The sequence below is a fragment of the Trachypithecus francoisi genome, unplaced genomic scaffold (genome assembly GCF_009764315.1).
Source record: "Trachypithecus francoisi isolate TF-2019V2 unplaced genomic scaffold, Tfra_2.0 Contig01579, whole genome shotgun sequence".
In the NCBI taxonomy this organism is placed as follows: Eukaryota; Metazoa; Chordata; class Mammalia; order Primates; family Cercopithecidae; genus Trachypithecus; species Trachypithecus francoisi.
This window is the reverse complement of record NW_022681442.1, coordinates 30,404,404-30,418,721: the sequence shown is the minus strand read 5'-3', so window position 1 is coordinate 30,418,721 and position 14,318 is coordinate 30,404,404. Positions and strand designations below refer to the sequence as shown.

Here is a 14,318-nt window from a genome sequence, read left to right as displayed (position 1 = left end):
TCCCTGGGCTTTAGAAAAATAGGGAGATTGAAAAGAAAACTTCTCTCTAGAAGGAGCCAGACTTTAGGGGAGGGAGGGAGAAGAGAACAGGAAACCTGAACGGGAACCTCATTGTGCTTTTCAACATTTGCAAGCGGGTGGAGAATAAGGTAAGCTTGGGGACTCTGAGGCTTGTGTGCACAGGTGCACATGCATGCAGGTACTCACATAGACCTATGCTGACGTGAACACCCGCACTCACTGACTCACACGTGCATCCTCTTGAACACACGCTCACACAGCACTCATTCACATGCATCCTCCCTTGCCATGCACACACACTCATACTAGCATCCCTCCTAAACACGTTCCCTCCTACCCTGCCGCTCCCCAACCACACACACACCCAGGAGAATCCTAGGAAGCTGTTCACAATAGTCCTGGATCTCCAGGAATGTGTGTGAGTACCCACAATGTGTGCGTATCTACGTAAGATGCAATTCAGAGGGGTGATGTGGGGGTGGGTGGGGATGGGGGATACCCTAAGATGCAATGTGTCTGTGAGGGGATGAATGTAGTAAAGTGTGCATTCAATCATTCCATCATTCACTCAACCAGGTTATGGAGGCGCCACCATGTCCCAAGCACTGCACTTAGTTAAACAGTGAACTACACAGACACTATCACTGCTCACAATCTAATGGGCTCCAGAGAAGACAGGCCCTCAGGACCTAACTGGGAAATGCCGTGAAGGGGGAATGCCATGTACTATGGGAGCGGGGAACAGGCAAAGTGACCCAGAGAATTTCCCAAGAACAGGGTGTGTACCTTAGTGCAGTGAGTATAGACACTGGTCAGTGGGGCGCAGCTGGGAAGTGAGCTGCATGTCAGCAGGTTGGAAGGTATTTTGGTGGACATGAGGATTGGGAGGTATGGGGTGTGACATGTGCGTGTGTGTACAGCCATGTGTGTGCATGGGAAGCAGTGAGGTGTGTATCATTATCAGAATTATTGAAGCAAACGGGCTCTTTATTATGTGTATAATTTCCCTGCGTCCCATTGGGTCCCTCTGTGCAGGGGGAGCTGGAGTGGAACTAAACCAAATAGGGGATTTAGCAACTTCGAGGGGCTGTGGCAGAGCTTAAAGTGCTGCTGATTGATGGTGGTGGCAGGCAAGGGAGAGAAGTGGTGTCACCAGCAGTGGAGAGGGAACAGAGGAGGGAATTTTGATTGGGCTGGGGGCAGAGACCAGTGCCTGGTGCCCACTTTCAGAAAGGAGGTCTGGGGATAAGTGCAGGAACTGGCTGTTCTCTGTAACAACCTGAGAGAAGACAAGGCATCGGGAGAGAGAATGCCCAAAATAGCTCAGTTCTGCCTGGGGCAGGCTGCACAGCCTCTCTTCTTTTAGGGGTCTCATATATGGACCCTTATATATGAGGTCCATATATTTCATGCATCTCATGGAAAATGGCCCTGAAGTTTAGTGGAAATAAGTCATCTCAATGTTGAGTTCAAATCTCGGCTCTGCAGTAGGACCTTGGGCAAGTTACTTCTCAGAGTAGTGCAATAATTGGAGTAATAATATTTACTTTGCAGGGTTGTGGTGATCAGTAGTAACACATAAAAACTTTGGCACCTTGGAAGCACTGAGTGAATGATGATGTTTTATTAAAGATGTTGGATCTACTTCCGGAGGCTGAGAAAGGCGGATTGCCAGAGTCCAGGAGTTCAAGACCAGCCTGGGCAACACGGTAAAACCGTGTCTCTACAAAAATAATAGTAATAATAATAATAGGCTGGGCACGGTGGCTCACGCCTGTAATCCTAACACTTTGGGAGGCTGAGGCAGGTAGATCATTTGAGGTCAGGAGTTCAAGACCAGCCTGACCAACATGGTGAAACCCCGACTCTACTAAAAATTTAAAAATTAGCTGGGCATGGTGGTGGGTGCCTGTAATCCCAGCTACTTGGGAGGCTGAGGCAGGAGAATCACTTGAATCCCGGAGGCGGAGGTTACAGTGAACCAAGATTGCACCATTGCACTCCTGCCTGAGCAACAAGAGTGAAACTCCATCTCAATAACAATAATAATAATAATACATAAATCAGCCGGGCATGGTGGTGTTCGCCTGTAGTCTGAGTTACTCAGGAGGCTGAGGTGGGAGGGTCGCTTGAGCCCTGGAGGTCAAGGCTGCAGTGAGCTGAGATTGCACCACTGCACTCCAGCCTGGGAGACAGAGACCCTGTCTCAAAAAAAGAAAAAAAAAAAGGCTGGGTGTAGTGACTCACGCTTATAGTCCCAGCACTTTGGGAGGCCAAGGCGGTCGGATCACCTGACGTCAAGAGTTTGAGACCAGCCCGGCCAACGTGGTGAAACCCTGTCTCTACTAAAAATACAAAAGTAGCTGGGTGTGGTGACATATGCCTGTAATCCCAGCTACTCGGGAGGCTGAGGCAGGAGAATCTCTTGAATCCAGGAAGCAGAGGTTGCAGTGAGCCAAGGCCACGCCATTGCACTCCAGCCCAGATGACAAGAATGAAACTCTGTCTCAAAAAAAAAAAAGACATTGGATCTGTTTGTAGATCTACATAATCTACCTGCCAATCAATCTACACCTCTCCCACCCTGTAAGATTAAAACCCAGCCTATTCCTACCCAGGCTTGTGGGGACAGCTCCTTCTCCCTGCTCTGGGGCTGGAGAAATGTTTCTGAATAACAGTGTCTGTTTCTCTGGTTGCCCCTCCAAGCATGTTTCTGTCACCAGTTTCTTTTTTCTCCTCTCTTTTACTTTATTTTTTCCTGCTTAGCCAAGTAGAAAATAAGTGTAAAGAAGCAGGAGAAAGAAAACCTTTAATCCCACCACTCAGAGGCAATTATAAAAATTGCTAACATTTCTTGAGTGCCACTTTGTATCAGGCATTATTCCAAATGCTTGGATGCTTTATTTCATTTCATCCTCACAATAACCCAGGGAAACTGGTACCATGATTGCCTCCACTTAATAGAAGCTGAAGCATGGAAGGTACCTTGCCCAAGATCATACAGCTAGTAAGTGATATAAGAAGGATGTGACTTGGGCAAACTCCACTTTCCTTCCAGTCTTTTAGCTATTCTGTTTTCTGAGGACTTTCCTGCTGGCTTCCTATAGCCTCTTGCTGTCTTAGTTGAGCCAGATCGCTAGCCTTCACTTTACAAATATTTATTGCTCACCTCCTCTGTCTTTGGGCATCATGCTGAGCCCTGCTGGGAGGCAGGAGGCAGCTACAGAGAAGCTTTCCAGGGCCCAGCTGCCAGCAGTCCTTTAGAGCAAGGACCAGAGAACAAAATTCTTGCCCAGGGATAAAGCAATGCAGAAGCAGCAGCAAGAGATGCTGCCAGCAGGGGCTTGGGAAGGAGCTTCCCTGAGGATCCTACTCTCAGCTGAGCCCTCATCTAATGCCCACTTCTCCCACCAACTCCCATCACTGCATTCTATCTCTTCCTGGGGCATGGTCCTGCCACCCAAAGGACCTGAGACCCTGGATCCCACAGCCCTGGAGCTGCAGCAGACCCGCAGGCTCATTCACAGGATCATTGCAGCAACCAAAATGCCTTTCTGCCTGCCATCCAGCTAATCCACCAGTGACCACATGAATCACCTAAAGCTGACTCCATTTTGTCCCTGTTCTGCTCAAAAGCCATGGCACTCAGTTAAGTACGAACTTCTCAGCTGGCTGGCATTCAGAGAGGATCTCGCTGATCTAAACTCAAACTGCCTTTGCAGCCTTCTTTCTGCTGCCCACCCTGCTCACAATTACACCCCAACTGGAAAACTCCTTCTCAACAGCTCTTCCTTATTAACCACCCCACCTTTCCTTCACGTCCTATAGGAAATGGCTCTTCCTACAAACCCTCTCCTGATCATCCTCCCCAAGCACAATGACCACCAGGCATACCTCTCCCTTTGAGGTCCGTAGTCCTTCACACTCCTTCCCGGGCACTGATCTTAGGCTGCCTGATAGCTTAATGTTTTTTATCTGTCAGGTTGCAGCATAATTATTTTTTAATTGAGGTATAACTTATATACAGTAAAGTACAATAATCTTAAGTGAATTTTTTTTTTTTTTTTTTTAATATGGAGTCCTGCTCTGTGGCCCAGGCTAGAGTTCAATGGCGTGATCTCGGCTCACTGCAACCTCCGCCTTCTGAGTTCAAGCAATTCTCCGGCCTCAGCCTCCCGAGTAACTGGGATTACAGGCGCCTACCACCATGCCCGGCTAATTTTTGTATTGTTGGTAGAGATGGGGTTTCACCATGTTGCCTAAGCTAGTCTTAAACTCCTGACCTCTGGTGATCCGCCTGTCTCGGCCTCCCAAAGTGCTGGGATTACAGGCGTGAGCCACCGTGCTCAGCCCTTAAGTGAATTTTAAATGAATTTTTACACACACATACTATAACCTCTAACCAAATGAAGATACAGCACATTTCTAGTGTCCCAGAAGGATCCTTTTGCGTCTTTCCCCAGGATCTCCTATTCTTTTTTTGAAATAACTTTTATTTTTAAATATTTATTTCTTTATTTACTTGAGACACCATTTCATTCTGTCACTCAGGCTGGAGTGCAGTGGTACAATCACAGCTCACCACAGCCTCAACCTCCCTGGTCAGCTCATCCTCCCACCTCAACCTCCCCAGTAGTTAGGACTACAGGCACATGCCACATGTAGTCACAGTGTTCCACCATGTTGCCCAGGCTGGTCTTGAACTCCTAGGCTCAAGCAACTCACTTACCTTGGTCTCCCGAAGTGCTGGGATTACAGGCGTGAGCAATGGCTAAAACAAGTTTTTATGCCTTAAGAAATCCTTCATTGGAAAATCCAGTACCTCCTATTCTTTTTTTTTTTTTTGAGGCAGAGTCTCACTCTATCGCCCAGGCTGGAGTGCAGTGGTGTGATCTCGGCTCACTGCAAGCTCTGCCTCCCGGGTTGACCCCAGTCTCCTGCCTCAGCCTCCCGAGTAGCTGGGACTACAGGCACCTGCCACCGCCATGCCCGGCTAATTTTTTTTTTTTTTTTTTTTTTTTTTGCGTTTTTAGTGGAGACGGGTTTCACTGTGTTAGCCCGGATGGTCTTGATCTCCTGACCTTGTGATCAGCCCGCCTCGTCCTCCCAAAGTGCTAGGATTACAGGCGTGAGCCACCACTCCCGGCCTCCAGTACCTCCTATTCTAATTTATATCATCGTAGATTAATTTTGCTTGTTATTGGGCCAGGCGCAGTGGCTCACACTTGTAATTCCAGCACTTTGGGTTGCTGAGGCAGGCGAATCACTTGAGCTCAGAAGTTGGAGACCAGCCTGGATAACATGGCGAAGTATACAAAAATTAGCCATCTCTACAAATTATACAAAAATAAGCCAGGTGTGGTGGTGCAGGTCTGCAGTCCCAACTACTTGGGAGGCTGGGGCATGAGAACCACTTGAACCCTGGAGGCAGAGGTTGCAGTGAACCAAGATCACACCATTGCACTCCAGTCTGAGCAACAGAGTGAGATTCTGTCTCGAAAAATATATATATATTTTTTGCTTGTTATTGAAGCTTTTTTTTTTTTTTTTTTTTTGAGACAGGGTCTCATTCTGTTGCCCTGGCTGGAGTGCAGTGGTACAATCGCAACTCATTGCAGCCTTGACCTCCTGGGTTCAAGTGATCCTCCCACCTGTGCCTCCCCGAGTAGCTGGGACTACAGGTGTATGCCACCATGCCCAGCTAATTTTTCTGTGTCCTACTTTTTTTTTGTAGAGATGAGGTTTCACCATGTTGTCCAGGCTGTTCTCAAACTCCAGGGCTCAAGCAATCTGCCTGCCTCATCCTCCCAAAGTGCTGGGATTACAAGTTTGAGCTACCATACAGAGCCTTGTTATTGAAACTTATATAAATGAAGCATAGAATATACACCTTTTGTGTCCACCTTATTTCATGTAACACTGTATCTCTGAGATTTACCTACATTATTGCATTTTCCACTAGTCCATTGTCTTTCCTTGTTTTGTAGAATTCCACTATGGAAATATACCAAAATGTACTTATCCATTCTATTGTTGATAGACATTTGGGTTGTCCCAATTTGGGATTAGTACAAAATCAGCTGCTGTGACCATCCTTGTACTTGACTTTTGCTGAATATAAGTATTCATTCTCATGAGCACATGTATGCAGGAGTAGATTTGCTGAGTTGTAGAATACACATACGTTAGCTTTAGTGGTTACTTCCGAAGAGTTGTCCAGAGATGCTACCAACTTACACTTCCAGCAATGTGGGTGAGTTCTAGTTGCTCCAATATTGTCTTTTTATTATTTATTTATTTTTTGAGATAGAATCTCACTGTGCCACCCAGGCTGGAGTACAGTGGCACAATCTTGACTTACTGCAACCTCCGCTTCCCTGGTTCAAGTGATTCTCGTGCCTCAACCTCCCGAATAGCTGGGATCACAGGCATATGCCACCACACCTAGCTAACTTTGTATTTTTAGTAGAGACGGGGTTTTGCCATGTCTGCCAGGCTGGTCTTGAACTCCTGACCTCAGGTGATCCCACTTTGGCCTACCAAAGTGCTGGGATTACAGGTGTGAGCCACAGTGTCCAGCCAGTCTTTTTATTATTTCATTTTATTTATTTATTTATTTATTTATTCTGAGACAGAGTCTTGCTCTGTCGCCCAGGTTGCTGGAGTGCAGTGGCACAATCTTGGCTCACTACAACCTCCGCCTTCTGAGTTCAAGCAATTCTCCTGCCTCAGCCTCCCAAGTAACTGGGATTTCAGACATGTGCCACCACACCCAGTTAATTTTTGTATTTTTTAGTAGAGATGGGGTTTGGCCATGTTGGCCAGGCTGGTCTTGAATGCTTGGCCTCAAGTGATCCACCCTCCTTGACCTCCCAAAATGCTGGGATTATAGGCATGAGCTACCATGCCCTACCTAGCTCTTTTTTTTTTTTTGAAATGGAGTTTCACCCTTGTTGCCCAGGCTGGAGTGCAATGGCGTGATCTCGGCTCACCACAACCTCCACCTCCCGGGTTCAAGCGATTCTCCTGCCTCAGCCTCCCGAGTAGCTGCGATTACAGGCATGCACCACCACGCCCGGCTAATTTTGTATTTTTAGTAGAGATGGAGTTTCTCCATGTTGGTCAGGCTGGTCTCAAACTCCCGACCTCAGGTGATCTGCCTAACTCGGCCTCACAAAGTGCTAGGATTACAGGTGTGAGCCACTGCGCCCGGCCCCCACCTAGCCTTTTTAATTTTAACCATTTCAGCAGATGTGATCATGATTTATTTATATTTTTTGCAGAATCCTCTGACAACAAAAGCCCGTTTGCCCCTCATCTGCCACACAGTAGGGAGCAAGAGCCTTGTCTTTCTCCTCTGAGATGCTCCGTAGTGCTTAAATAAGAGCTTAAGAAGGCTTATTAAATTAAATGAATTGGTGTCCATGAAGAAGCTGTGCTTGGGAGCAGACAACACAAAGGAGGGAGCTCTTACATCAGGGCAGGCCCATTCAGGTGTTCTAAATTCCAGCAAATAAGACTGTACTTTTAGGGATCATTTCTTTAGTTCATAACTAGATAAGTTTCTCTGAATATGTAGAGCACTGAATTATAATAGATTTTAAAATAAATGAGTAAATAAATTCCAGTGACTAACTAGATTTAGTTGCAATCAGGAGATCTTGTTTTTGGAAAGAAGGAGGGAAGAGAGGGAAGAAGGAAAGAAAGGAGAAAAGGAAGAAAAGAAGGGAGGAAGTAAAGCAAGGAAGGAAAGAAGGAAGGAAGGGAGGGAGGGAGAAAAGGAAGGAAGGAAGGAAGGAAGGAAACACCACTGTTTGTTTGTTTTGTTTGTTTGTTTGTTTTGAGATGGAATCTTGCTCTGTTGCCCAGGTTGGAGTGCAGTGGCGCGATCTCAGCTCACTGCAACCTCTGCCTCCCAGGTTCAAGCCATTCTCTTGCCTCAGCCTCCTAAGTAGATGGGATTACAGCCACCCGCCACCATGCCTGGCTCATTTTTGTATTTTTAGTAGAGTTGGGGTTTCACCATGTTAGCCAGGCTGGCCTTGAACTCTTGAGCTCAGGTGATCTGCCCACGTCGGCCTCCCAAAGTGCTGGGATTACAGGCATGAGCCACCACACCCAGCCAAAACACCACTATTAATCAATTGGGCCTCAGTTTCCTCATGTGTAAAATGGAGATAATAATACTGCCCTGGCTAATGAGAGAATGAGAGGCTGTGCCTTACCATTTGTAAATTTTAATTTGTAAATTGATAGAATTATTTAACCATAACCACCATCTGTGGAACTTTCTAAAATATATGGATTCCGGGGACCCAGCCCCAAAGATCCAGATTGGCATGATCTAGGGTGGGGCCTGGGTATGTACATTTTTAAAAAGCTTCTCTGGGTGATTTCAATGCTCAGCTAAGGGTGAGAACAGCTGGGGTAAAAATATGTATGATCATCATTATTGTTACAGTATGATCATCACTGTAGTTACCTTTTGGAGGATGAAAGTGGGAAACACCCTTCAGGTAGTCTATAAAGTACCTAGATCCATTGTAAGTCCTTAAATAAGGACCACTGCCACTGTCTTCATTCCCTGGTCTTCTCTGGCCTGGAGTTTCAGAGGCAGGTTCATAAGTGTGTTTGTATGTGTTTTCATGAATATGTGCTTGGAAAAGGCAATGAGAAGAAAGCAAATGATGAGGGGTTTCTGTCTTGAGAGGAAGCTACTAGAACCAGGAAGAGCAAGCAGTCTGATTCCTAAGGGCTCAGGCCTATGCACTTAACTGTAAGAAACAAGCAAAAGTGGTCCCGCTGAGCTCCACGAGGAGCATGGCTAATCCTGTCACTCTGATTTGCATGTAGGGATGGTCTGCTTGTGGGGATGGTCAGTTCCTGCAGAACCGTAACTGCTGAGCTCATGAAGATCCCCCTGGGATGTGGTCTGAGAATCCAGCAGCCGACTCTCTCCCTCCTGTTAGTACTTTCCCCCATCGCTGGTATCCCAGGGTACTGTCCATCTCTGAGAGGTCAGAGCAGGGCAAAGACCAACCCACCAATTCCCCTCTGCCCAGGGACCTCAGTTCCTGGGCCACTCCCTATCCAAGGCCACAAGGCCAAGTTCTAGGTCTCTTCCACTCTTTATATTCAGTAGTAGGGACCCTATGGGACTAAGCTAGGGTCCTTGCATGTCCTGGTATGGAGGTGGGGGTGAGTAGAGGGCTAGGGCTCAGAAAAGGATGTGGGAAGAGAAAAAGGGAAATAAAATAGAGGGCAGGATTAATGAATTGGCTTCAAAAGCTAATAGTGCATTTCCCAACATCTCCTCCTCTCCCATCCCAAGGGAACCTGCCCACAGCCCGAAAGCAGTCTGCCCACCTCAGTCCACCTGCTAGAGATCCCAGTGCTGGAAAGAGGCAGTAAGTCTCTCAAGGTGAGGGACAGAACTCCCCTTCCTTTATACTCCAATCTCTGGAGATGAAACCCTAGGTCTCAGCCCCTCCTGTGAAGCACAGGCCCACCCCCACCCCTACCCAGCTTCAAAATAGGCAGTGGGAGGTGCATTATCTGGCAATGCTTTGGGGACAGCTCCCGCCATCTGCAGCCATGGCCGTCTTAGTTTCTTTCAGCTCATCCCATCAAATGTCCTCCTTTCTCCCAGGCCTCCTCCCTAGAAGCTGACTTGGAGCTGGATTCCCAAATAAACAGTAACTAATTGGATTAGGAGCCGATAATACTGTTGACCTTTCTTAATGTCTGCTGGCTGTCTTTCCACCACACTGAGGCTTAATTGTATGGTGTGGGGAGGAGGGTGGGGGACTTCCAGGAGTGAAATGTGACCCCTGTTAACCTCAGATAAAATGGGCTCAGCGTCTTCCCAACTGCCTGTCATCCCCCATGGAGCAGGAACACACACATGCTCCCTCTCTCATCAAATAATTACACAGATGATACACACATGCATAGGCATGCATACAGAGATGCAAACAAACCCAGAGGCACATATGCATTCACACGTGGTGCACACATAACTTTGAACCTGGGTCATACAGGTACACAAGTCACACTTGAATGATACACATACAAAATTACATATATGAAAGACAAGTATATGCATATACACAGATACACATTTGCAAAATGCAAACACACGGATACATATCGACAAGAATACATTATTGCACACATGATGCAAATGCATAATAGATGTACGCACATACATACACAAGATACATATGCAATAAAGATACACTGACATGCACACATATGCGTGATGCTTAAGTAAATGAGCATGCAAAGTCCATGATACATGTGCACACACACATATGCATGCTATGCATACCTTTGCACACCAATAGAGGTCAGAACCCACCCCCCCCACCACACACACACACACACACACAAACACACACGCAGGCAGTTTGCCCATTCCACAGCCCATCTCTTTCCCAGTCTCTGCTGCTACCACTTTCTATTTGTTCCTGGGTTGTCTGGCTGTGTTTCTGGGATCCTGAGTTTATGGGTCTCTTGGAGTTCTGGCCCAGCCCCTCTGAGTGTCTCCTCCTTTCAGTATCTCTGGGGCCCTGTCCCCGTGTGGATCTCTCTCATCCTGGGATGCTGAAGTGGAAAAGGACCTGGCTGCCACGGTGGTAGGGAAGGCATGAAAAGGGAAGACATTAGAAGGGGAGGAGGGTGGGAGACAAGGGCCAGAGAGGGTGGAAAGGCGGGTCGGGGTAGAGGACCGGGAAAGAGGGGCGCAGGGAGCGAGGGGCGGGGGAGGGACGCCTGCCTGCGCACAGCAGATGTTGCCGCTCCTCGGATGGAGCTGTTAATGTAAGTGGAGTTTCTGCAATGGTAATTAGGAGGGCCCTCATTACCCTGGCGGAGCCGGCTGAGAGCCGATAAAGCCGAGGGGGAGAGGGGCCGACATCAGGGTAATGGGGGAGCAGGGCCATTGAAGTGTTGGAGCCGAGCCGGGGACCGCTCCGCGCGCAGCTGGAGCCCGGCAAGAGGGCCGCGGGAGGGGGGTGTGGACCGGGCCCGGAGCCCGGGGAGGAGCCGGGAGGCGAGCGGCGAGGGGCGCGGCGCGGCCGGGTCTGCCCCGGGGCTTCGCACCGCGAGTTGGCCCTGACTGTCTGCAGGATGAGGGTGTTGAGGAGGGTTCCAGGCCGGCTTGCCTGCCTCGCCTCCAGCTCTGGGTAAGGAGATCCACCGGGGCCTTTGCGCCTATACTCAAGTGGCCAGAGATGGGGCGGGAGGTGGGTATACGGAAAGGACACCCTTCCCCTCTATGGGCCCCGCCCGCTGTGCAAGGGTGGGGAACTAGCACCCTCGTCCAGCGTCTAGCGTGACCAAGATATGGACTCTAGAACGAGAGTTGAAGGCTCCAGAATGTCAGATCACACACTGGAAAAGACCAACCTTCAGGGTTGGATGTGGAAGCCTCTTGACTCTTTGGATTGAAAAGATCAATCCCCTGTCCTGGGAGGACTCTCCTCCCATCCTCCCCTACATAGTAACCTCCCAGCCCTACAGGAGCTGCAAGCAAAGAGAATAGGAGAAGCTCTTCCAAGCAGTCCTAAGTACCTTGCTTCTATGCAAGGCTTTGCAGGAAGAGGAAGGGAGGCAGGGAAGAGTACGGTGACAGCTGTAGACATCACCTGCAGCTCTGCTCCCCAGCCAGGAACCCAGGAGGCCCTCCCGGAACCCCAGAATGGGGTTCCAGGGTGGGCAACTCATTTGCCATCTATCTTCCTCACACCTCAGTATTCTAGGATGGGCCTCCAGCGCTTTCCAGGCTAACTCAATGAGCCCAGTCTTCTTAGTCAACTGAGAGCCATGTCTACAGAACAGACTGTGTGGCCATCTCTTCCTCCTCCCACTGTCTCAGGCAAAAGGACTCTGGGAACAGGCAAGAGGACTCTAGGGAGACATCCAGGAGGCAAGGAGTCGGTAGCCAGTGCAGAGAGAGAGAAACTGTGGGGGTCTGTACAGGCTACGTCCAGCAGAGGACCCCTACTCCCTTTTCATCCCTTCTTCACATCCCTCCACCCACAGCTGCCTTCAGAAGCCCAAGGTCATTGGCCCTGCCACTCTGGTTTGCCAACTCCTAAGGACCACATAAGCCCAACTGTTATGGAAAGGGTGGAACAGAGAGAGAGGGGCTTCTTTTCCTTCAGGCTTTGGGGAAGGCAAAGGCAAGTCCTGCCACTGCCCACTCCAGAGACAGCCGCATCTTCCAGGTGACTAAAGGCATGTAATGGTTCTGAGGAGACCAGGACTGTGGGGAGCTCCTGGGCTGGGTGGGGGGAGCTCCTGGGGTTGGGGAGAGCCCCAGATGCCGCTCCCCTCTTCAGCTGCATGGCAGAGCAGGGGTTAACGGGGAGAGGCTGCAAGGCTGGAGCTGCGAGCGAGGCTGGAGCAGGCGGTGGCTCCCGCCTCCTCACCACCCCCCGTCAAGAGTTGCTGACTCTTCCTTTTTGTTCGGGCTGACAGCGAGCACCTGGTGTGCTCCTGCAACAATATTGTTCCTGCCTCCCTCCCCCCAGGCCCCAGGCTCCCTTCCCTCTCCCCCTCCCCACCCGCCGGCAACCTTCCCCTCTGCCTCCCCTTTCCCTTGCCCCCTCCTGCCTGTGGCCTCCTAGGCACCCCTCTACCACAACCACCACAAGCACCGACCCTGCAGTGTCAATAAACACAACATATGCTGCCATTAATGTGAAAATCGTGCCCTCTACCCCATTCATCTCCTCAGCCTGCCCGCCCGCTGGGGGTGGGGGTGGGGGTTGGGAGAAAGAGAGGTCAAGTGGGAAGCATTAACTACCCTCTTTTTCCGATCTGCTCAGTCCCCACCCCCACCCCCAGACTGGAGAGAGGAAGAGGAATTGGAGGAGAAGGGATGGGATAAGGGTGGGGGTTTTCTGAGATCCACATTCTCTCCGACATGCCCACTGAGCCTCCCCTCGGGAAAACAGGTGAGCGCCCTCATCCAGCCCACAGTCTTCAACTTTGGGGTGGGGGTCAGAGTGAGGTTCTTGGCCCACCCATGGACAGCCACGCTGCTGGCACACTTCTCCTGGGGCCAAATGTGGTTGCGCAAGTGGGTCATATTCTCTCGCACATCCAGCAGTCATCTCAGCTCCTGGGGACTTTCTATCTGTCCACAGGATTGTGAGAGAAATACCAGAACTATTCTCCAAGTTGGGTTGGGCTTCAGAAAGCCCTTTTGATAGGAGCCAAATACCTCAGATGGCCAAGGTAGTGGTCTGGCCTCAGTCTCCTCAACTAAATCACCAGTTCCAAGACAGCAGGGAATAATAAAGATAAAAATAATATAATAACAACAGCTAACATGTATTGAGGGCTTATTTATGTACTAGGAATTGTGCTAAGCACTTTACAGGCTTTATCTAATTTGCTCCCCATAAGACCCCTATGGGGAAGTTACAATGGATATCCCCATTTTACAGCTGAGGAAACAGGTTTCACAGGGCAGCTAGCATGTATTGAGTGCTCACTGCATGCCAGACACTGTGCTGAATTCACTTAGTACAATGTTAATGACCCTGCAAAGCTGGCATCCCTATTAGTGTCATCTTACAGAACAGCAATCTGAGGCCCAGAAAGGTTCAGTAACTTGCCCAATGTCACACAGTCAATAAGCAGAACTTGGCCAGGAACCCAAGTCTGTCTGACAGCAAAGCTTGTCATCTCAACCCCTTTACTTTCCTGCTTCTCTTTTCTATCTATCACCATCTCCAGTAACCCCACGGCATGGCCCCCTCAAGTCCACCCTATGTGGGGTTGAACAGACACAGGGCAATGCAGAAGGAAAAGCTGGCGAGCAGCCTGAGCATGAGACAGAGTGCAGACTCATTCTCTGCTCAGGTCCTCCCTCATTTCACTGTCACTCCTCTGCCACTGAGCTGTGCCCACCCAGCCTGTGTGCTCACTGGACTGCCTGCCCCCTGCCCAGCCCCATTTTAAGAATTCATCGTGGACAGGCAAAGTGCCCCTTCAGGCTCCCTTAGCACAAAGACATTGTGCTTGGCTCTGCAGCTCCTCACTTCTGAGACTCCAGTTGCTTTATTGATATTAACTTAACACTCCCCCCGCCACTTCCCCACCCGCCCTGGCCCAGGCTGACGGGCAGAAATCTGCTGCCTGGGCACCACCCTGACCTCTCTTTTCCTCTTTCATTATCCACTCCAGGCACCAGGGAGCCAGCACCAAAATTAAAACAATAACTAAGCCCGAAGTGGACCCAGCAGCCCCCACTCCCACACCAAGGGAGGGGAAAAAAGCCACAA

General features: G+C 49.4%; 1 pseudogene; it reads left to right on the top strand.

Annotated features, from left to right (window-relative positions):
• The first annotated feature begins 7,536 nt into the window (after positions 1-7,536).
• LOC117069861 lies at positions 7,537-7,616 on the top strand (annotated as a pseudogene).
• Positions 7,617-14,318: the final 6,702 nt, after the last annotated feature.